This window comes from Suncus etruscus, chromosome 16 (genome assembly GCF_024139225.1).
Source record: "Suncus etruscus isolate mSunEtr1 chromosome 16, mSunEtr1.pri.cur, whole genome shotgun sequence".
NCBI lineage: Eukaryota > Metazoa > Chordata > Mammalia > Eulipotyphla > Soricidae > Suncus > Suncus etruscus.
This window is the reverse complement of record NC_064863.1, coordinates 64,265,954-64,290,185: the sequence shown is the minus strand read 5'-3', so window position 1 is coordinate 64,290,185 and position 24,232 is coordinate 64,265,954. Positions and strand designations below refer to the sequence as shown.

At 37.1% G+C, this 24,232-nt stretch overlaps 1 non-coding gene across 1 annotated transcript; it reads right to left on the bottom strand.

The window, feature by feature from the left end:
• Positions 1–648: 648 nt before the first annotated feature.
• Positions 649–782, bottom strand: LOC126033280 (small nucleolar RNA SNORA61). Its single transcript, XR_007504389.1, has one exon. It is a non-coding gene; the product is annotated as a small nucleolar RNA SNORA61 (small nucleolar RNA).
• Positions 783–24,232: the final 23,450 nt, after the last annotated feature.

The window sequence follows — 24,232 nt, the reverse complement described above, 5'->3', positions numbered from 1 at the left end:
GGTTCATCAATCAGTTGATAAGAATGAAGGATTAAAATTCTGTTTGTGGGACCGGAGAGATAGAATGGAGTTAGGGCATTGACCTTGCATGCAGAAGAACAGTGGTTCAAATCCTGGCATCCATATGGTTCCCCGAGTCTGCCAGGAGTGATTTCTGAACATAGAGCCAGGATGTCACCTCTGAGCAATGCAGGTGTGACCTAAAAAAGCAAAAACAAACAAACAAACAAACAAACAAAAACAACAACAAAAAAAAAACCACGAACCAAAAAACCCTCCAAAAAACCATTTGTGCTTCTGCAGAGTTCTCTTTTCAGGTCTACTAGCAGTTGCTTATATATTTTGATACTGCTTTATTTGTTGTACATATATTAATGAATAGTAAGTCTTTAGTTTGATCATTATAAAGTACTTGACTTGTTATATTTATTTTTTGTTAAGGTTTATTTTATTTGGTTTTGGGACCTCGTGGGCATGTGAGAGCTTACTCTCTGTTCTGTGCTCTGAAATCACTCCTGCCCATTCTGAGGGGACTATATGCAATGCCAGTTGCATGCCAGGCAAGAATTCTACTTGCTATACTCTCTCTCTGTCCAGATTTTTAAAAATATAAGTATAGCTGTATCTGACTTTTTGTTTCCTTTATTACCTTGTTTGAAATGAGTCCATGTGCTACATGGCAGACTATGAGTCCTGTGAGGCCAGTTTCATTATTTACTATTCCTTTTTTTACAACCATAAAGGTCAGTATTAAGATCCAATAAGAAAGGGAACTGGAGGTCTCTTGACTTTTTAAGCTTATCTTTTGGTTACCGAATTGTTTTCCAGATTTTTTCTTTGGGTCCGTGTTTATCTTTGGATATCAAATTTATCAGGGTTAACAATTTTATGGGGATGTGGTGAAAAACATAATTTTGAAGTGGGAAAGACCATAAATATTGTGTAACAGGACCTATTCCTAGTTCTTTCATAATTATTCTTAGAGGTGTATTGAGGACCAGGCAGTATAAGTTATTGAACCCAGGCTTCCTTCCTATGTGCAAGCATGTGTTTAGCCTTTTGAGCTATCACTCTGGATCCTATTTTTGCAGTGTGAGGGGGACTATATAGGGTGCCAGGAATCCAACCCAAATTGGCTGTGTGCAAGGGAAGAGCTAAAACTGCTGTACTATTTCTCTTTCCCCCAGACTTGATTTTCTCTGAACTAAATGTATGGAGGAGGATGTTATACCCAGGCATACTCATTCAAGAAGTATCAGCTACTTTTAAATAACTCCTCTTACTATGAAATTATATTGTATGATTTTGGCACAAATATTTGCATACTTATTTCATAACTTTTCATGCTTTTATATCTTCATTTATTTAGCAAATACTGAGAGATCTTATAGTGCTAGACTGCTAAATTTTCTTTTCAGGTTACTAGATTATTAAATAAAGTAAAATCTATATCTATACCTCCATGTTTCTAGTTTTTAAAAAGGATATGAGTTTTTATTGAAAAGTGTCATGAAACAGTGATAAAATTATAGGTTTTTCTTTCGTTTGTTTTTGGTCACACCGGCAGCACTCAGGTGTTACTCCTGGCTCTATGCTCGAAAATCGCTCCTGGCAGGCTTGGGGGACCATGGGGGATACCAGGATTCGAACCACTGTCCTTCTGCATGCAAGGCAAACACCCTACCTTCATGCTCTCTGTATGGCCTTCTATAGTTTTTTTCTTAAATCAGCCTTCTTTTGAAAACTGTGAGGATAGATTTGCATATTTAATGGAATAGAATATATTGAAGTTGAATTCAATAAATATTGATGATGATGATGTTGATAGTGTTGAGGATGAAGTAACCATGGTACCCTGTAATTTGCAGTAACCAATTGCAATTACCTAGTAGCTACTGTTGTTTTCCAGATAAATGCTTGAAAACATTAATTAACTTGAGAGATTGCTAGAATGCCTTGGTAACAGGCAGCAGCCTTTAATACAGGCAAACAGTGCAAATGAGTGTTAGCTGGATATCTATAATAAACCAATAATTGTAAGAATTACAGTGTTTCTTAGTAATATTGGTAACTCTTGGGAAATAAATATATTTGGAGGATTTCAGAAGGAGGTTAATACATACTGAGAACTGGACAGGGTCAGTGTGGACTACAATGTTTGATTTAGCAACCATTAATTTGTATCTTTGCTGAATCATTATGGAATTAGATTCCAGTGGCTCCATAGTTTTTCTTTGGTTAGCTTCTCTGAGGCCATGAGGCTATGGGAAATTAATTGGTAGCAGGAATGAGTCAAGAGCAAAGGTAAAAGGAACTGCTCAATCAGACTCAAGAACCTGGATCTGTTACAAAATCTGATGCTAGTCTGTTCTCATATCACATAATTATTTGTGGAAGTAGTGATGAATGCTTTCTTTTCAGATTACTATGATAATGGAGTCTTTGCCTAGCCAAATAGACTCACGCTTTATACACAAATCTATAAGGCTTATATAATGTGTCTTGATGAGTTATTTTTTGCTAATTTTCTTTATATTATAAATTATATTACAGAAGGGCTACTTTAAATCATAGTCAATCATGTGCTACAGTTTGGTTCACCTGATATAAATCTGTCTTAAGTTTTGAGCATGAATACATCTTCTTCAGCCCCAAATCTTTAGAATATTAATTTCAAATGAAGACTTGCATAACAATATCTGATATTCTCCGCATAGCATTGCTGCTTGCCACATCGACTTTATAATGGTACATTTGCTTGAAAGACACTCTAAATGAATATGATACAGCAACATTTTTCGAGCTCATATTCCATAGCAACTTAAGCAAAATTATGTAAACAAACTATGCATGTGCCAGTACTTTTTGGGGAGTTATAATAGAAGGGTACTTGAGGGAAAAAGGACTTTGAAGCATGGAGGGAAGGAAAGCTGGTATAAAGTGCTTGGCTATATATTAATGCTAAAACAATTATTGTACTTTTTTGTACCATAAGAAGCTCTCCCTGCTCCTAGTGTGTCTTTAGGAGCAAATGCCACCTAGAGGTGAAGCCAGAGTGCAGGGGAGGAGAGTGTATAAAAACTATGGTCAGGTGCGTCTTATAGAGTGAAAATTATGACAGTTTCTAAATTAAAATTTTTTTTTACTTTATTGAAACTATTGTGATCTACAAAGTCCTTTATAGTTGAATTTCAGATATTCAGTGAATATCAGTGTCAATCTCCTTCCACGAATGAACCCAAAGTGCATCCTAGGCCACCACCCTTTGCCCCTGGCCTACTAGTATAACAGGCCCATTTAACTTTATATAGTTAAAGTTAAGTCTCTTGATTCTATGGTTGTTGACTTTAGTTTGGATATTTAGTTTGGGACTTTTCATTCTTCACCAATGCACTTGAGATCATTTGTTCCCTCTTCCCATCCTTTCTTTTTTTTCCTCTTAATTTTATAGAAAAATGCAGAAATAATAGGTAAAACAAGTATCACATATCCCAAGGTTCTATGAAAAAGGCAGAAACCCCTATTGAAAATATAAAAATAAAAATAAGAAAAGAAGAGAAAACAAACAATAAAAAGATGTGTGTGTGTGTGTGTGTGTGTGTGTGTGTGTGGCATTTTTTAAAAGTTGGAAAGTTGGGGAAAATAAAAAGAAAAACCTTTGGCCAAAAACAGGTGTCCCTACCTAGGAAACATTCTGCCATAAGACAAACTACAGGCCCTGGGCACACTAAATTGTCTCATCCCAAAGTCTTTGTTCATACTCCCAGTAAAAGTTCTTCTTGGTCATGGTTGTCATAGTCAGGTTTCTGTAATTAAAGATCTTGTTTTTTGCATAGATCCTATGTACAAGTCAGGGTGTCATGAAATGTCTTCTGGTTTCTTCTCATCATTCAGTGGTGAGGCAGGGAACCTTGCCATGAAAGCAAGTTGTTGCTGTTTCCAAGTTGTTTTTTTTTTTTTGGCCACACCCATTTGAAGCTCAGGGTTACTCCTGGCTAAGCGCTCAGAAATCGCCCTTGACTTGGGGAGACCATATGGGACACTGGGGGATCGAATCACGGTCCTTCCTTGGCTAGCCTTGCTGGCCTCAACTGTTTCCAAGTTTTTAGGGTGACACATGAACCTACTATGGAACAAGAGTGTGCTAGGGCAGTATTAGGGCCTTCCCCAGTAGAAATTCGATTCACTTCTTTCTATATGTAAGATTTCCCCATTTTAATGTGCCTATGCAAAAAGAAACAATGCCGTATGATACAACTGGTGCATATGGGGATAAAATTAACAAGCTAATCAATCCCTATAACTTAGTTATAACATGAACTCAAAACCTGAGAGAAACTTAACTGCTAGAAGTGTCTAGTAGGAATTGGGAATACTACCTCTACACAAGGAAATACACAACAAGAATTATACCTATTAAAGAAATGCTTCTATAGAAATATATAAAAGAAATGTACCCAGCAAGTCTTTTAAAATAATCTGGGGATGGGATAATAATCTGGGGAGGGGGGATAAAATCCGAGCACAGCTTCAGTGTGCAACACAGTCTTGTGGAGTCTGAAAAATGGCTCCCAGCAGTCGCGATCAGGAAGTGTCCTCATGCTGGGAGTTTCTCAAAAACCACATTCAGTAGTGAACAACAATCACAGCAAAGGGAAGTGAGAGAAAAGGAGCCAGAGAGCAAATCAGCAGCAGTGTCAGTGGCAGCTTCTTCCCAGGTTGAGGCAAGGCAGTCTGGGAAGGTGTCTTTTTGCTTTGGGAATTGGTAGGCAGCTGGTTAGGGTAGGGAGAACATTCTGGTTCCTGAGGGGTTAAGAACTGAAAATATAAAGAGTTAAGTAGGGAGAAATAACATATTAGGGGTGAGAGAACAGAAAAGGATTTGGAAATTAAACAGCTCACTACTGAACAACCAGTGGGTTAGAGATGAAATCTAAGAGGAAATCAAGGGGCTGGAGAAATAGTATGGAGGTAAGGAGTTTGCCTTGCATGCAGAAGGTTGGTGATTTGAATCCCGGCATCCCATATAGTTCCCTGAGCCTGCCAGGAGCGATTTTTGAGCATAGAGCCAGGAATAACTGCTGAGTGCTGCTGTGTGACCCCGCCCCAAATAAAATAAAATAAAATAAAATAAAATAAAATAAAATGAAAGAGCACAGAACTAAATATCCAAGCCAAAGTCAATAATAGGATCAAGTGATGATGGGTGTGACCCAAAACAAAACAAAAAAAAAAGAGGAAATTGAAACATTCCTGGAAACAAATGGCAATGAAGACACAAATTAACAGAATTTATGGAGCACAGCAAAAGGGGCACTCAGAGGAAAATTAATAGCTCTGCAAGCACACATCAGCAAGAAAGGGGGGGCATACATAAAAAGCTTAATGACACAACTTATAAAATTAGGAAAAAATAGGTAGGCAGAAGAAAATAGCAAAGCTTAGTACAGAAATCAATTAAAAGAGCATGCTACTGGAATAAAGACAGACCTTCAGATCAGTGGAATAGACTTGAGTATTTAGAGAATATTCCCCAGACATACAATCAACTAATCTTTGATAATGGGGCAAGAAATGCAAACTGGAGCAAGGAAAGCCTCTTCAACAAGTGGTGTTGTCATAACTGGTTAGCCACTTGCAAAAAAGTGAACTCAGACGTCCATCTAACACCATGTACGAAGCTCAAATCCAAATGGATTAAAGACCTTGATATCAGACTCAAAAACATAAGGTATATAGAACAACACATTGGCAAAAGATTCCATGACATTGAGACCAAAGGTGTCTTTAAGGAGGAAACAGCACTATCCATACAAGTTGAAGCAGAGATAAAGAGATTGGACTCTATCAAACTGAGCAGCTTCTGTACATTAAAGAAAATAATTCCTAGGATACAAAGCCCACCCACTATGGGAGAAACTATTCACCCAATACCCACTAGACAAGGGCTAATATCAAAAATATACAAGGTACTGACAAAACTTAACAAGAAAAAATCTAATCCCGTCAAAAATGGGGAGAAAAGAACACTTTGTCAAAGAGAAAATACAAATGGCTGAAGGCACATGAAAAAATACTCCACACCACTAATCATCAGGGAGATACAAATCAAAACAACAATGAGGTACCATCTCATGCCACAGAGACTGACACACATCACAAAGAACACGGACAATCAGTGCTGGCGGGGATGTGGGGAGAAAGGAACTCTCATTCATTGCTGATGGGAATGCCAACTAGTCCAACCCTTATGAAAAAAAAATAAAGATTTTTTTCAAAAATGCAAATTGAGCTTTCATTTGATCCAGCTATACCAATCTTAGGGATATAAATACCCGAGGTACTCAGAAATGCAATACAAATATGCCTTCTTCACACCTAAATTCATTACAGCAATATTTACAATAATAGCCATACTCTGGAAACAACCAAGGTGCCCTTCAACAGATGAATGGCTAAAGAAGTTAAAAGAAACCAAAGAAACTATATAAACAATAGAATATTATGCAGCCATCAGGAGAAATGCAGTATGAAATTTCTCTATACATGGATGCACATGAAAACTGTTATGCTGAGTGAAATAAACCAGAGAGAGACATACAATAATCTCACTGATCTATGAGCTTTTTAAATATCTTTATTTAAACACCTTGATTATAAATATGATTGTACTTGGGTTTAAGTCATGTAAAGAACACCCCCCTTCACCAGTGCAACATTCCCATCACCAATGTCCCAAATCTCCCTCCTCCCCACCTCACCCCTGTCTGTACTCTAGACAGGCTTTCTGCTTCCCTCATTCATTTACTTTGTTATGATAGTTCTCAATGTAGTTATTTCTCTAACTGCACTCATCACTCTGTAGTGAGCTTCATGTTGTGAGCTGGACCTTTCAGTCCTCCTCTCTTTTGTCTCTGAGAATTATTGCAAAAATGTCTTTAATTTTTCTTAAAAACCATAGATGAGTGAGACTATTCTGTGTCTATCTCTCTCCCTCTGTCTTATTTCACTCAGCATAATAGATTCCATGTACATCATGTATAAGAACATTTCATGACTTCATTTCTCCTGATGGCTGCATAATATTCCATTGTGTATATGTACCAGTTTCTTAAGCCATTCATCTGTTGAAGGACATCTTGGTTATTTTCATAGTCTGGCTATTGTAAAAAGTGTTGCAATGAATATAGGTGTGAGAAAGAGATTTTTGTATTGTATTTTGTGTTCCTAGGGTATATCCCTAGGAGTGGTATAGCTGGATCATATGGGAGCTCAATTTCCAGTTTTTGGAGAAATCTCCAGATCATTTTCCATAATGGTTAAACTAGATGGCATTTCCTCCAGCAGTGAATTAGAGTTCCTTTTTCTCCACATCCCTGCTAGCACTGCTTGTTCTCATTTTTTGTGATGTGCGCCAATCTCAGTGGTGTGAGATGGTTCCTCATTGTTGTTTTGATTTGCATCTCCCTGATGATGATTAGTGGTGTGAAGCATTTTTTCATGTGCCTTTTGGCCATTTGTATTTCTTCTTTGAAAAAGTATCTGTTCATCTCTTCTCACCATTTTTTGATGGGATTAGATATTTTTTCTTGTAAATTTTTATCAGTGCCTTATATATTTTGAATATTAACCTTATCTGATGAACATTGGGTGAATAGTTTCTCCCACTCAGTGGATGGCTCTTGTATCATGGGCACTATTTCCTTTGAGGTGCAGAAGCTTCTCAGCTTAATATATTCCTATCTGATTATCTCTGCTTCCACTTGTTTGGAGAGTGCTGTTTCCTCCTTGAAGATGCCTTTAGTCTCAATGTCATGGAGTGTTTTACCTATGTATTGTTCCTTATATTTTTTGGTTTCAGGTCTGATATCAAGGTCTTTAATCCATTTCAATATTACCTTCATACAAGATGTTATCTGGGGTCTGAGTTCGCTTTTTTGCAAGTGGCTAACCAGTTGTGCCAACACCACTTGTTGAAGAGATGTTCCTTGCTCCATTCAGGATTTCTTGCTCCTTTATAAAAAATTATGTCTGGGGAACATTCTCTGAGTGCTCAAACCTATTCCACAGATCTGAGGGTCTGTCTTTATTCCAATACCATGTTGTTTTGATAACTATTGCTTTGTAATATCTAAAGATACCCACGACATTCTTCAAAGGAGTGGATCAAACACAATTCATTTGAAACAATAAACACCCTCGAATAGCTAAAGCAATCCTTGGGAAAAGGAATATGAGAGACATTACTTTCCCCAATTTAAACTGTTTTACAAAGACACATCCTCATTAACATAGGTATTTATCTTCTTATATTCCTTAAGATTAAAGTCAATATGTTCATTTTCTAGTTGCTTTTCAAAAGATACTTTCAACTATTTAACATGGTTTGACTTAGTCTTTAGAAAATAGGTGGAGGGGTCAAGAATATAGTTGAGTGTTAGAATATTTGCTTTGTGTTGTTTAAACCCCTGCACTGGAAAATTAAAAAAAAAAAGAAAAGAAAAAAAAGGAAAAAGCAAAGGAAAAAAATGCAGGGGGCCAGAGTGATAGCACAGCAGTTTGGGCATTTATCTTGCATGGGGATAATTTGGGTTCAATCTCCAGCTTCCCAATGGTCCTCTTACCCTGCCAGAAGTATTTCTAAGTGCAGAACCAGAAATAACATGTGAGCTCTGTCAGGTGCGGCCCCAAACCAAAAAATAACAACAACAACAACAACAACAAAAACCACCCCCAAAATAGATTAAAAAAAAGAATGCAGGTGGGTTATAGAATATGTTCAAAATGGATCAGGAAGGGTAGTGATTGAGGATTTAGGATTAAAAAAATTCCTATTAATAGGAAAAGTATTGACAACTTCACCAGTAAAGTTTGAGAAACACTGACAACTGTAAGGCCCCAGAAATGTGCAGATAATTTTCTTGAAAGCACTAATGAATCTAAAAAGTGAGGGGTGGAGATATAAATAATACGTTTTGGTAAATCTGATCTTGGATATATAATCATTTAAGTTCTTAATGATTTACATATTCAGAGAGAGAAAGACTGGGGAGGTCCCAGAACATTGTTAGACTCTTCCAATTATCATCATTATTTATTGTTTCTATCTATTTTGGTTTTTGGGTCACACCTGATGATGCTCAGGTGTTACTCCTGGCTCTGCGCTCAGAAATCCCTCCTGGCTTGGGAGGGGTTGACCATATGGGACTCTGGGTTCCGAACCTAGGTCCATTCTAGGGTCAACCATGTGCAAGGCAAATGCTGTACCACAGTGCTATTTCTCCTGCCACTGTTTCTATTTTCTAGTAGAAAGTCGGGTTACTCTTTTATTTTAAGATTCTGTTGCATTCTGTGAATATATTTATGACAAGTTGAAAAAAATACGGTGATAAAAATTTTTTTATTTTATGCATTTAAAACAAAATTAGAATTTTACTTTGTAGTCTTACTTAAGGAGGAATTAATATCCAGAATAAGCTCAACATGTTGTTGTGGATGGAAAAGAGAAGATCAACTAAATTTGATTATTTATTACACATATTTAGATATTACTAAAGGCAAAATAATCAGACTTTTCTTTCTAGAAGACAGCTGTTCACATAAAGTTTTAAATTTTATACAAATGGAAAAGAGCCATTTCACATAGCATTTAAGCAGTATTTAAATTTTTTAATATTTACATTTAGGTTTCCTATTTTTGACTTTCTATTTTGAGCTATTTCTGGTAGTTAGTGGGGAACTGTGCAGTGCTGTGGATCGACTCTGAGATTTCTGCTTGAAAAGCAAACACTTTGAGCTATCTCCTAACTCCTAGATTGTTTAAATAATTAGATTCCTATTTTTTCTGTTGCAAAGTGACTCATTGGTTTCTATCAGATAAACTGGTCTTGTGATTTGTTTGATTAATAAAATTGAGTAGAAGTAATGCTATTACAGCTCTGGGCTTAGACCTTAAGAAACTGTCATTATTTCAGTATCTTTGAAAAATTTTTCTGTCTGTCTGTGAAAAGCCAGGCTAGCCTGTTGTGGAATAGGCAGCTTACTTAATGACATATGCCCTTATTAATTTCATTATAGGTAGCCAGTCACCAGCACATGAATGGAACCATCCAGGAATAGCAGCCTATCTAGGCAGAATAATCTAAATTTGACCTGCAATTGCTTGCAGATGTGAGAGCAAGTTTGACTAACATCAGAAAAACCATTCTGCTGAACTCAGGCCTAATTGTCTGCCTTGTAGAAAAACATAAGTGGTGGATGTTAGGTCTGGAACTCCTGTTAACCTTTACCGAGTCCTATTATCTTGGGTCTGAGTGCTTTAGAGTTAATAATTCACTTAATCTTCATAACAACCACGTGGTTGGGCACAGATCAAAGAAGCAGTTTGAGGCTATCTTTTGTTCACAAGGAAAGGTAATATTTTAACAAAATTTCTTAGGCTGCCAACCTTTCCCCTGTGGACTAAAATTGTGGCCAAAGGATTAGAAAGAAAAAACAAACAGGCCTCTTTCCATATCCTTTTATTGATAATTTTCTAGACTGGAGTTGACAAACATTTACTTGCATAGATCCAGGTAGGAAATATATGGTTTTTCAAGCCAATTCTATTGCATACCCAGATATATATCTTTGTATGAAATGAAAGTGGGCAGAAATAAAACGCAACTTAGTGAACCTAGGATTGTAGTAAAAAAGGTGGTAATTAGGTTTGGCTGTGATTTTATAAGGAATATATGCATAAATATAACTGAAGCTTGAGATATCTTCTGCAGCAAGTAATTAACAATATATCATATTATAAACATTAATATATAGAAATTAAAATATAGAAATCAATAGGTTGTTTTAAACTTTTTTCCCATGTTTCTCACACTCTTACTTGATTTGCAAAGTAGCTTATAAAGAAATCAAAGAAAATTTAGTTACCAGAAAATTTTAACTTCTAGTATTTCCAATACTCTTATGTTCTGATCAAAATTGCTAATAGAAATAAAACAAGTTCTTTTTCTTACACAGGCATGAAATCCTATACAAGAATTCATTCAGTAATCATATGATTTTCTCTTGTAAGGCTAAGTTAGAAGAGAGATGGGAAAGAAATGAATAATAAACCAGAATTAAACCTTTGCAATACACAGGGATTTTCAAAGTCTTGAGACAAAATCATGTTGGATAATGCCTAGTTCCCATTCTGTGCCAGCAGCCAATTCTTTCAGCAGCAAACTGTGAGACTTTGGCTTAAACCTTGATTGGGAGTGAAGGTTTTTTTTTTTTTGGTTAGAGGTATTCAGAATGCTGGGGAAAAATAATTTGGAGTAGTCTGGATTCTCTGTTGTCCTTAATGTTCCTGAGGTATGTATGTTCCCCCAAACCCACCCCAAAAGGATGCATTTCAGGAAGGATTAATTCGATGGGGACAACGTATAATGAGTCTTTTATTTTTTCCTCTATTTTTAAAAACCTGATTTTTTAAAAATTTAAAAACTGTTGTTACAAGGTTGTTCATAATAGTTTCCTCCCCACAGATAAAGTTTTCCTTGATAGAGTTGCAGTTATCCAATGTACAACAGCTTTCAGCAGTACACATTTCCTGCCACCAATGTCCCCAGTTTTGCTCTCACCGTCCCTGATGCCCTTTCCACTTTTTGTATCTGGAGCATTCATTTTCTTCTCTCTCTCTTTTCTCCTATTTGGGGGGGGGTTCAGTACAGTGCACATTTTCTGGCACCAATATCCCCAGTTTCTCTCTCACCCACCCTCTCTCTCTTCTCTCTTGACATTGTGGTTTGCACTAATGTTAGTGAAGGGGTGCAATGCTTGTGGTTAATGGGCAGAATTTGGACTAACAAAGAGTCATTTTGGACTGAGCAGAGGTTTGATGGATCTTTACTGATAAGAAAACATCAGGGACATGTGAAGCTCAAGGCTGGAGTTTGAAATGGTCAGATCTCTGGCAATATATGGTTTCCTTCTTAGTCAGACAATTCTAAAGTTATTCTTGACATAAAATCCAGGAATTTCAGATACCTTTTGTATAGAATCTAATATTTCTGGCTCAGCAACATAGTTACTTATCTACAAAGGTAGGACTGTAAGATGGAACAATTTCTGATTAAATAACCCATTTTAGCAAGTTTGTAAGGCATTATTGGGTAGATTTTAGGTATACAAAAACTGAGAAAACTGACAGAAGAAAAGATTTAGTAAGACTTTTAATACACTGAAGAAAAAAGGAAAACCGTTCTTTGGACCTTTTTTTTTGTTGTTGTTTTCTTTTTTTTTGTTTTTGGGCCACACCCGGCGGTGCTCAGGAGATACTCCTGGCTGTCTGCTCAGAAATAGCTCCTGGCACGGGGGACCATATGGGACACCGGGATTCGAACCAACCACCTTTGGTCCTGGATCAGCTGCTTGCAAGGCAAACGCCCGCTGTGTTATCTCTCCTGGCCCTGGACCATTTTTTTAGTTTGGGCCACACCCGTTGACATTCAGGGGTTACTTCCGGCTATGCACTCAGAAATCGCTCCTGGCTTGAGGGACTAGATGGGATGTCAGGGAACCGAACCAGGGTACTTCCTAGATCAGCTGCGTGCAAGGCAAACACTTTACCGCTACACCAGTGCTCTTGGACCATTTTATTGTGTAGGGTTCACTGAGTTTTAATTTATAAAGATAGTAAAAGCATAATTTCAGTTGATTAGATAAATGACATAGGACAAATGGAGGAACCATTAAATACTTGCTATAGAATGTTGAAAGAAATTTTTTTCTTATGTTAGAATTTTGCTAGAGAATACTAATTTACCTCTGATAAAGTTTTCTAAGATAGAGCAAAACTGGCATATCTCTGAATTCCCACCATTCTGAGTTTCCATTCTTCATAAGAGCACAAGAAAAATGAGTGACTCATCAGAATCCTGTTTTTTTTTCCAAGAATATAACATTTGTGGTGAAAGGTTTATTATGTACAGAAACCCAGCAATGTAGTAATAATAATAAGAGATGCACTTCAAAGACTAGGAAGTATCTGAATGGAAAAGGCAAGCTATTCATTCCTTATCTGGATATCTGGTTGGGCAATGAAACTGATGATCAACACATGTTTCTTCCTGAGTGTAGAAGAAAATTAGAAAAAAATTTCAGGGTGGGCTGGAAAGGAGAATATATGTTTTTGTAGCTTTAGGAATGGCAGGTTAATGAGGTACCTAAATGTGATCTAGCCCTTGCACAAACCATTTGAGTTATTTTAGTGTTCTTTACCAACCCAAGATAGTCCTGGCTTGAACTTCCAGCAATCGGTAATATGGTGAATCATTATTGATTGGAGGTCAAAGAAAGACTTGTGAAAGACTCTGTGGTTTTCCAGAATATAGAATAATTCCTGGTGGGTGGCACAATTATATTTGGATGTTTGCCTTATGATGACATGTTATGTCAGAGGAGTTGCAAACAAATGAGAAAGAAGATGGCTTCTTCTACGCAGGGAAAGAGGTATAGTCTGCTTTCCTGTGGTCTTTCTTTTGAACACTGGAGGAGTTAGTGGGTTATTTTTCACTTATGTTTACTCTTGAAAATAGAAAAAACAAAGCAATACATTGTACAAATAGCAAATTTGTTCCAAAGTATACTTAAAGGAAATAAAAATGTACATTTTATTAAGAGATTTAAAGTGAATGTATTCAGTAAGGCATCATGAAATATAGGTGGGGTTAAAGTTCCTGGAAGGAGCTGAGAGACTCAAATTATAGCTTGTGATTAGTTCTTATTGAAAAACTTTGAGTTATACTAAGCACATCATTAACATTACTTGTGGAGGGAACTTATTTTATTTGAAGAAAAGGAAAAGAAAGCTCTAGGATCAAGAATCTTAGCAACAATCTAGAACTACACTTGCAAAGAACATGTCAAGTCAGCAGACAAGTCTTTGGAAACCCAAATAGATCAGTTTTATTTATGTGTAACTTTCCATCTGAAATGGACAATAGTGAAGAGTTTCTTCCTACAACAAGATAGCAGAACTCTGATTGACCCAGTGTTCTGAAGAGCCCAAGGACTAGGGAAGAAGGATTTAAACTGGAGACAAACTTGGAAAACATAGCCACTATCCTGCAGTCATCTTTTATTTGTTGTAACAATATACTCTTTATTATTTTCTTTTCTTATATTTATTTTTTGGTTTTTGGGCCAGACCTGGTGATGCTCAGGGGTTATTCAGAAATTGCTCATGGTTTGGGGGACCATACGGGATGCTGGGGGTATTGAACCACATCTGTCCTAGGCCAGCTGCTGGCAAGGCAAACTCTCAACCACTGCACCACCACTCAGTCCCTATTTTATTTTTTAAGCCATTCTTGTCCCATAGATGATGATATTGAGAAGCTTCAATGCTTAGTAGATCATAAAATTCAAAGTATAAGCAACGAAAAGTTTTATACCCCAGCAATTTTCTTTGATATCTTCATGGAAGCTCATCTGGAACATCAATTGAATAATCTGTTAATAGAATTATTCACTTGTCTGTGGTGCAGAGTTGACAACTCTCCAACTTTTGATCAGGCATTTCACTCTGGAGGCATGGTGGCTGTGCACCAAGAACACCACTTTAGTTTAGTTTTATTTTTGGGAGGGGGGACACAATGATGATGTTTAGGTTTTAATCTTGTCTGTACACTCAGAAATCATGTAGGATGCTGGGTATCAAAATCTGGTTGGTCATGTGCAAAGCAAATGCCCTACCCATTATACTATTTCTCTAACAGTAAAACTCCTGTTTTAAAAGAAAGTTTTTATCCTGGTAATAATCTTTAACATGAGATACTGCCCCAGACATAAACAAATTCCAGAAAACAAAAATGACTGTTTGCTTTACAAGTCACAGTAAGGAATCCTGTCATTGTGGCAGGGTTGCACTTTCTCTTATCTCATACCACTATCTGAGGTTACAGTAAGCTGAAAACAATGAGGTTTGTGTTGACAGAATAAATGGTCTCAATGAAAGTTAGAGAAAGAGTTTATTGGGTAATTAGAATAAGAATTCAAAATCAGAAACAGTCTTCCAGAATTTACTGTGAGAGCTGTTCCACCAGTTAAAAGTTTAAATGTAATTATATTCTTAGGAAAGAAGGGGAATAATCGACCTTTTACATAAATCAGCATAATGATCAAAAATACTACAGTGAGTTCCAACAGAGTTTGATTTTTGTTTGTATGGTTTGAAGTATTGAAAACTCCTGGATATACTGACTTAGATTATTATTTATGTTTTATATACAACAGAGAAAATAAAACCTAAGGTTTATAACTGTTCTAATTTTCCTTGTGAAATTCTATGTGTGAGCTCTGGACACTCCTGTTGATTTTCTTGTAATTGCTTTTTCCTCAGTAACAGATGAAATGGTTGATTCCATTTCTTTATAGTCACATGGTTATGTCTGCAAGACTTCTTCACAGAACTAAGTAAAACAAACATCTTAAATTTTCTTCTAGCCAGACTAGTATGTGGGGTCTCTAAAAGAAATTTCACTTACTTGGAGCAGAAAAATGCCCTTTAAATGTTCATGGTTAATTAGCTCCAAGTTCCATAACCTCATAAACAAGCAATTGATCTCAGAGGCACTCTCAAATGGAGTCAGAGAGTGTGACTGACATCCAGGACTCTTTGAGATTGTCATCCCACTTCAGTTTTGCAAAGTGTCAATATTAGCTAGTTTTGCCAGTATTACAGTTACCTTTACTCTGACACCTTTAGACTGTTGAGACAGATCCCTGCCTCAAATCATGTTTTCAAGCCAGCAGAGGTGAGATATGACGTTACACAGCTTTACCAGTTTTGGGTGGTAAAACAAGAAGTTCAGGAGTTTTAAAAGGTGAGTGGAGTGGCAAAAGAACTATGCCAGAGAAGCAGAGCTGGCTTTGCCTGAGCGAGCTGGCCAGGCTCCCAGAAACCATGCCTTCAGGTGTGTAGATTGGCCCTAAGGACAGAGTCAGAGAAGGGCCACACTGCGACCATAACAGTGGGGAAACAGTGCAGGCCTCTACCATGCTTAGAGAATGAAGATGGTAGCTCTGATGACCCAAGAAACACCAATGACCTATTTAGCCTTTCAGGTAAGGACTTTAGAGAAGAAATATGAAGGATGTTTATAGAACTTAAAGACAGCTTGGAAATAATTGAATGAGCCACAAATAAGAATCAAGAGGATATAAAAACTTCAAACTGAAATAACAGGTCAGAAAAATTTGCTAGGCAAAATAAATAACCCACCGCAAAGCCTCTCCAACAGATTAACAGTGGCTGAAGACAGAAATAGGTGTTGCAAAAGATGAGATGCACAACAACTCCATACAATAGAAGACATTGTAAAAGAACCTTAATTCAAATGATCATACAATGGGAAAAGTTCTCAAATTATGTGAACAGATGAAAATAGAAGTCTGTGATAAACTTAACAGAAACAACATAAAAATCATTGGAGTCCCAGAAACCCAAGAAGAAACCCCCATAAAGTATCAATAGTCAAGGAACTCATTGCAGAGAAATTCTCAGAGCTAGAGTGCATGCAAATAAATTCTACATGACCAAAGAGTATCAGTCAAAAGAATTTCAAAGAAAAGCACCCCAAGACACATCCTACTCATGATGATCCACAGATAGGGATAGAATACTAAAAGCAGCAAGATCAAAAGGGAAATTACATTTAAGTGAGCATCCTTAACATTACAAGACACCCTCAAGACCCCAAAACCATGGTGGGATATAATGACAAAATTCTGCAAAGTTAATGAATCACCACCAAGAGTACTTCACCCAGCCAGACCAGACATACATTTAGGACTGAAGGAAGGATACACAGCTTTATAGGTAAAAAAAAAAAAAACCAAAACCAAAACAAATCAAACCCCCAAACAAACAAACAAACAAAAAAACAGCTCAGAAACTTTACAGACTCAAAACCAGCCTTAAAAGACTAAATGAAAGGGCCTGGAGAGATAGCACAGTGGTGTTTGCCTTGCAAGCAGGCGATCCAGGACCAAAGGTGGTTGGTTCGAATCCCGGTGTCCCATATGGTCCCCTGTGCCTGCCAGGAGCTATTTATGAGCAGACAGCCAGGAGTAACCACTGAGCCCCACTGGGTGTGGCCCAAAAACCAAATAAAAAAAAAGACTAAATGAAAGGTCTACTTTATGACAGACAACCAACAGATATACCAAAACCATACCAAAAATGACATTAAATCCAATGGCAATTATCTCTCTCAGTATTAATGGACTAAAGTACCAGTTAAGAGACACAGAGTGGCAAAATGGATCAAAAAGCTGAATCCAATGGTTTGCTCTCTGCAAGACACATATTTGAATAATCAAAACAAACATAGACTCAAAATCAAAGGTTGGAGGACAATCATTCAAGCAAACTAACTTTATTAAAAAGGCTGGAGTGGTCATACTAATATTAGATGACACAAAATTTAGACTTAAAAAGTAAAAAGGGAGAGAGATGGACATTTCTTAACAATCGGGTATATACAACAGGAAAAAATCCCTCTCCGGAATATAGACTCACCCAATGAGGGACAAGCCAAATAGTTAAAACAAAAACAACTGGTAACAAGTTTGAAGGAAGATATCAACAAGAACACAACATTAATGGGAGACTTTGGCACTGCCCTGTCACCCCTTGATAGTCAGCCAAGCTAAAACCTAACAAGAATATATCTGAAAGGAATGGAATATATTGGATATATAGGGTTTTCTATTTCTAGAAAATGGTATATATATATGTATACACACACATATATATTCCCCAAAGCACATGGTTCACTATCCAAGATGACTGAATCTGGCCCATAAAATATACCTCCATAAAATGAAGAGGATAGAATTGGTAAGAATTACCGTCTCAGATCATTATACATGGAAATTAGAAGTAAATTACAGACACAGAGAAAAACTTTAAGACCTAAAAATAAACAGCTCACTGCTGAACAACCAGTGGGTCAGAGAAAAAAATTCAAAGAGAATATTCTTGGTAATAAATGAGAATGAAGATGCAAATTATCAGAATTTTTGGGACATAGATTTAAATTTTTTTTTTGTGGGTTCTTGTCATTTTAAGAAACCTCAATTGTTCTTTAGCATGTGGAATCCTAGAAACATCCTTTCAACCAAAATGGAAGTAAAGTTTTATTTTCTGTTATTTATATATTTAAAGATATAAGTCTAGTCAGTTTCACTATTTTGCCAATTCATTAATATTTATTTATGAATTGCTCTCTTTTTTATTACAAGATGATATAAATTGCTTGTTATAATTATCAGAATATATGTATATTTTATCACAAGAAAATAAAAATTGCTTGTTAGAATTATCAGAAAATGGATGTGTAAAAGATAATTTGTAATAATTGTTAAATATCATAATTATGCTACTAAAGTCACTGAAGATTTAGGGAGCTGTTTGATGCTAATTGAACCTTCTGTGTATTGTTTTCATTTATTGAACTTGGTGGTCTTGTAAGCAACTTTCACATCAAATATGCTGTGTTCCTCTTGATCTAACAGTAGTATGAATATTTTTGAGTTGCCATAACATTACACTAGAACAATTTGGTGACTTGGTAGCTTGATGACGTTCATTTGTAGAGCTGGCCATATCTATGCCAGAAAATGTCTAGTGTGGGAGAGGGCTACTGGTCTAGCAGTAGGGGAGAGCTTGGGTGAATTTTCCCACTCCTATAAAGAAAAGTCTTATCAGCCCAGACCTGTCTACCTGGGAAATTCAATAGCTTGGTATTTTCTACATTTTACATAGAGTTTTTAAAGGCATTGATTTTTTTTTTTGATGTTTAAGTTCAATACTTTGTTGAAAATCATTTTTTTACTAACAAACTTTGGTTGCATAAATTTTCTTCAGATAACTTTTATTACTTTAATATATTTTAGAATGCAGTGGTATTCTAATTTGATATAAAGCATTATGTGAATCTATTTACCTCTTTGATCTAGAGTTATTTATGAGAATTGATTGAATTCTACATGATTACATTTTCTTTCTTTCATTTTTGAAACTATTAACATGCTGTTTGATAAATAAAGGGAATTATAGAATTTCTACTTCTGGGGGTTTACAAGGAGTCAGTGTGTGTGTATGTGTGTGTGTGTGTGTGTGTGTGTGTGTGTGTGTGGTGTGTGGTGTGTGTGTGTGTGTACACTGGTGGCCCTTTACTCTATGTTCTGATTTCAGGGATTTCCCAGCATAGCTCTGGGACCACCTGCAGTGGCAAGGCTTGAACTGGGGGTAGTTGGATGCAACTCTCTTGCATTATATGTGATCATATTTATACTTTAATGAGTATAAGAAAAAGTCCTCTATAGAGTTGAACATTAGCTGTTATCACTCAAATTTGACTTATTAGTGACAGAATTAATATTATCCTAGTTATCATTTTACCCAGTTGATTCACTAAGGATTATGATTATGAATGAATTTTTTTACTAGTGTTATAATAACTAGTGTTATTTACTAGTGTTAATTTAGATAAATTTATTCTTGCTTTTCTAGATTTTAATATAAAGCTTATTAATATCCATAACTTGAGTTGCATTTATCAATATAAAATCATTTCAAATCCCACTTGAATTATGTAAAAGCGGAAAGTACACCGGCTCCGTGGGGCCCAACTGTGAAAAACTGTGAGTGTGACCTGTCTATGTCTGTCTACTGTCCTCTTGCGTGAAACTCTTGCGAGTGGGGCAAAAAGAGGCTCCAGAAACCTCGCTCGCCCAGACGCCATTTTCAGGGAGGGACTACAGAGCATGAAAACCGGCAAGGCTTTGCAAAAGCCGGCTCCCTGTGTGTGACACCAGGCGGGGAAAATCTGCGAAAGTACACCCGCCCAGTGGGGCCCAACTGTGAAAAACTGTGAGTGTGACCTGTCTATGTCTGTCTACTGTCCTCTTGCGTGAAACTCTTGCAACTGGGGCAAAAAGAGGCTCCAGCGGAGCATGGCTGCTCCGCTTCACTACGCGGCCATGCACTCTTTCTAAGGAAAGAACACCATTGCAACAAGAAGGAAAAATCACACTAAGAACGGCGCTATATCACAGAAGCAAACATTTCTCTCTGGACTGTCTTCTTTGTTGCATGCTCGGGCCTAAGATTTGACCCAGTGTGAGGCTTCATCCAGGGAGGACTCCCCTCCCTTAGAGGCAAGTCAGCCCATCCAGAAAGGGAGGAGCCAGAGGAGTGTGCTGCCTGCATCATAAAGATAATGAATACCACCACAACACGTAGAAAAACCCACAATACAAGTGTGACAATGGGGAAACAATGCAGGCCAGCATCAGACATAGAGAATGAAGATGACAATTCTGAGGACCAGATAATGACCAACCAACTAATCAACATCTCAGATAAGGACTTTAGACTAGCAATATGGAAGATGCTCAAAGATCTCCAAGAAACCATGGATCGAGTTGAATAGAACACTAATAAGAACCAAGAAAATATGAAGACAGAAATCACAAAACTCCAAACTGAAATAACATGTCAACTAACAGGACTGAAAAAGTCAGTAAACGAAGTGAATGACAAAATGGATAAGCTCTGGGACAGGGTATCAGAAGCTGAGAATAGACTTGGTGCTGTGGAAGATGAGATACACAACAATTCCATACAGCAGGAGAGATTGTACAAAAAACTTAAAGTAAATGAGCAGACAATGGAAAAATTAGTCAAAGAATGGGAACAGATGAAAATAGAAGTCTATGATAAGATCAACAGAAACAACTTAAGAATCATTGGAGTCCCAGAGACCCAGGAAGAAAATTTCCAGGAAGAATCAACGGTCAAGAACATCATAGAAGAGAAAATTCCAGAGCTAAAGAATATATGTGATCAAATCCTGCATGCCCGAAGAGTACCAACCAAAAGAGACCCCAGAGAAACCACCCCAAGACACATCCTAGTCACAATGACAAATCCCACAGATAGAGACAGAATTCTGAAAACAGCAAGATCAAAAGGGGAAATCACGTTCAAGCAAGCTTCCCTGAGATTTACAGCAGACCTGTCACCAGAAACACTCAATGCCAGAAAGCAGTGGTGGGATATTGTGACAAGACTGAATGAAATGAATGCTTCACCCAGAATACTATACCCAGCAAAACTCACTTTCCGGTTTGACGGAAGAATACATGGTTTCACAGACAAAAAACAGCTCAGAAACTTCACAGACACAAAACCAGTCTTAAGAGAAAAACTGAAAGACCTAATCTAAGACAAGACTACCCAAAAGACACACCAAATTTCGAAATAAAGATGGCGTTAAATCCCAGGACAATTCTTTCTCTCAACGTCAATGGACTAAATGCACCAGTTAAGAGACACAGAGTGGCTAAATGGATCAAAAAACTCAATCCAACCTTCTGCTGCCTCCAAGAAACGCACCTGAATAGTCAGAACAAACATAGACTCAAAAGAAAAGGCTGGAGAAAAATTATCCAAGCAAACAACACCCATAAAAAAGCTGGAGTGGCCATACTAATATCAGATAATGCAAACTTTATACTCAGGAAGGTTGTAAGGGACAAAGATGGACATTTTATATTAATCAAGGGGTACGTAGAGCAGGAAGAATTCACTCTCCTAAACATATATGCACCGAATGAGGGGCCAGCAAAATATTTAATACAACTGTTGACAAATCTGAAAAATAATATCAACAACAACACAATAATTGTGGGGGACCTTAACACGGCTTTGTCAACACTGGATAGGTCAACCAGACTGAAACCCAACAAGAATATACTAGACCTGAGGAGAGAAATGGAAGAAAGAGGCCTAGAGGATATATATAGGACACTCCATCCCCAGAAACCTGGATACACATTCTTCTCCAATGTACATGGGACATTCTCCAGGATAGACTACATGCTGGTACATAAAACATACCTCCATAAGATCAAGAGGATAGAAATTTTGCAGACTACCTTCGCTGACCACAAGGCTCTGAAATTATTTGTGAACTCCAAAGGGACTCAGAAGAAACACTTTAACACCTGGAAGTTAAACAGCCTCATGCTCAATAACCAGTGGGTCCGAGATGAAATCAAGGAGGAAATCAAAAGGTTCCTGGAAACAAATGACAATAAAGACACAAACTATCAGAACTTATGGGACACAGCAAAAGCAGTACTGAGAGGAAAATTTATAGTTTTGCAAGCACACATCAGGAAGGAAGAAGGAGCTTACCTGAGTAGCTTAATGACACAGCTAATAGAACTAGAAAATGCTCAACAAAAGGACCCAAGAATAGGAAAACAGAAGGAAATAATAAAGCTGAGAGCAGAAATCAACGAAGTGGAAACCCAAAAAACAATCCGAAAGATCAACGAAAGCAGAAGTTGGTTCTTTGAAAAAATAAACAAGATTGATAGACCACTGGCAAACCTAACAAAGAAAGAGAGAGAGAGAAACTTGATAACTCGTATCAGGAATGAAAAAGGAGAGATCACTACTGATATGACAGAGAATCAAAGGGTAATCAGAAACTACTTTGAAAAACTCTACGCCACTAAAAATGAGAACCTGGAAGAAATGGATAAATTCTTGGACTCTTATAATCTTCCACGGTTGAAGGAAGAGGATGTAGCATATCTAAACACCCCCATCACCATTGATGAAATTAATACAGTAATTAAATGTCTGCCGAAAAACAAAAGACCAGGTCCAGATGGATTCACTAATGAATTCTATCAAATTATCCAAGTGGAACTACTGCCAATCTTGGCAAGACTCTTTCATGAAATTGAACAAACAGAAACACTTCCAAATAGCTTTTATGAAGCCAACATCACCTTGATACCTAAATCAGACAGAGATGCTACCAAAAAAGAAAATTACAGACCAATATCACTGATGAATGCAGATGCAAAGATCCTCAACAAAATCCTGGCAAATAGGATTCAATGCCTCGTTAAAAAGTTCATCCACTACGATCAAGTAGGTTTCATCCCAGGAATGCAAGGCTGGTTTAACATCCGTAAATCTATCAACATAATACACAACATCAATAACAAGAAAAATAAAAACCACATGATCTTATCAATATATGCAGAGAAAGCATTTGATAAGGTCCAACACCCATTCTTGATCAAAACTCTCAGCAAGATGGGAATGGAGGGAACCTTTCTCAATATAGTGAAGGCCATCTACCACAAGCCAGTGGCAAATATTATCCTCAATGGAGAAAAACTAAAAGCCTTCACTCTAAATTCTGGCACAAGACAAGGCTGTCCTCTCTCACCACTCCTATTCAACATAGCACTGGAAGTACTTGCTATAGCGATTAGGCAAGAAAAGGATATCAAGGGAATCCAGATAGGAAAGGAAGAAGTCAAGCTCTCACTGTTTGCAGATGTCATGATACTCTAATTAGAAAACCCTAAAGACTCTATCAAAAAGCTTCTAGAAACAATAGACTCATATAGCAAGGTGGCAGGCTACAAAATTAACACACAAAAATCAATGGCCTTTCTATACACCAATAGTAATAAGGATGAAATGGACATTAAGAAAACAACCCCATTCACAATAGTGCCACACAAACTCAAATATCTTGGAATCAACTTCACTAAATATGTGAAGGACCTATACAAGGAAAACTATAAAACTCTGCTTCAAGAAATAAGAGAGGACACACGGAAATGGAAACGCATACCCTGCTCATGGCTTGGCAGGATTAACATAATCAAAATGGGAATATTCCCCAAGGCATTATACAGATTTAATGCCATCCCTCTAAAGATTCCCATGACATTCTTCAAAGAAGTGGATCAGACACTTTTGAAATTCATTTGGAACAATAAACACCCTCGAATAGCTAAAGCAATCATTGGGAAAAAGAATATGGGAGGAATTACTTTCCCCAACTTTAAACTGTACTACAAAGCTATAGTTATCAAAACAGCATGGTATTGGAATAAGGACAGGTCCTCAGATCAGTGGAAGAGGCTTGAATACTCAGAATATGTTCCCCAGACATACAAAAACCTAATTTTTGATAAAGGAGCAGGAAACCCTAAATGGAGCAGGGAAAGCCTCTTCAACAATTGGTGTTGCACAATTGGATAGCCACTTGCAAAAAATTGAACTTAGACCCCCAGTTAACATCATGTACGAAGGTAAAATCCAAATGGATTAAAGACCTTGATATCAGCCCCAGAACCATAA